Source organism: Sinocyclocheilus grahami, unplaced genomic scaffold (assembly GCF_001515645.1).
Source record: "Sinocyclocheilus grahami isolate Dianchi unplaced genomic scaffold, SAMN03320097.WGS_v1.1 scaffold458.1, whole genome shotgun sequence".
NCBI classification, from domain to species: Eukaryota; Metazoa; Chordata; class Actinopteri; order Cypriniformes; family Cyprinidae; genus Sinocyclocheilus; species Sinocyclocheilus grahami.
In genome coordinates, this window is record NW_015505637.1 from 793,006 (window position 1) to 793,877 (window position 872).

An 872-nucleotide genomic window follows, 5' to 3' on the forward strand; every position below is an offset into this window, starting at 1 on the left:
AAAAGTTTCCACTTCAAGGCATACAGTTTCCTCGTGGAGGGAGCTCTGGATTGGAGGATGGTCTCAACAACCTCGTTTGAGAGACCGGAAGCTACGAGTTGTGCCCCCTCAGGGGCCACACCCACAACTTCCACATATCCGGGCAGGGCGGATGATCATACCCCCCGCCTGTGAGAGGAGATCAGGTCCGAGAACCATACTCGGCCCGGCCAGAATGGGGCTACTAGCAGAAGACGGACCCCGTTCCGGCGCACTCTCTCCAGAACCGGGAGCATAGCGATCGGGGGAAAGGCGTACAGACGAAGCCTAGGCCACTTCTGTACCATGGCATCCAGCCCCAGTGGAGCTGGATGACTCAGTGAGAACCAGAGGGGACAGTGCGATGTCATATGAGTCGCAAACAGGTCCACCTGGGCCTGGCCAAAACTCTCGATATCTGCTTCACCACCCTGGGGTGAAGCATCCATTCCCCGGGCCTCAGCCCCTGTCTCGACAGGATGTCTGCTCCCAAATTGAGATGCCCAGGAATGTAAACTGCCCTCAGCGAGAGAATTTTGCTATTTGCCCTGGGACCACACAAGGATCTGGTACGCTAGTTTGTACAAACGGCGTGAGCGCAGACCTCCCTGGTGGTTGATTTAAGAGACCGCCGCTGTGTTGTCGGTGCGCACCAACACATGGTGACCTCTTAGGTCTGGGAGGAAGTGTCTTAGTGCATGAAGCACGGCCAGCATCTCCAGGCAGTTGATGTGCCACTCCACAGACCGCGGGCAGGGTGGCCACTCATGACCGCTCCCCAACCGGTGAGGGACCATTGCTAGCGTTACGCGGCGACAAGGAACTCCCAGCACCGGGCCCTGAGACAAGAACCA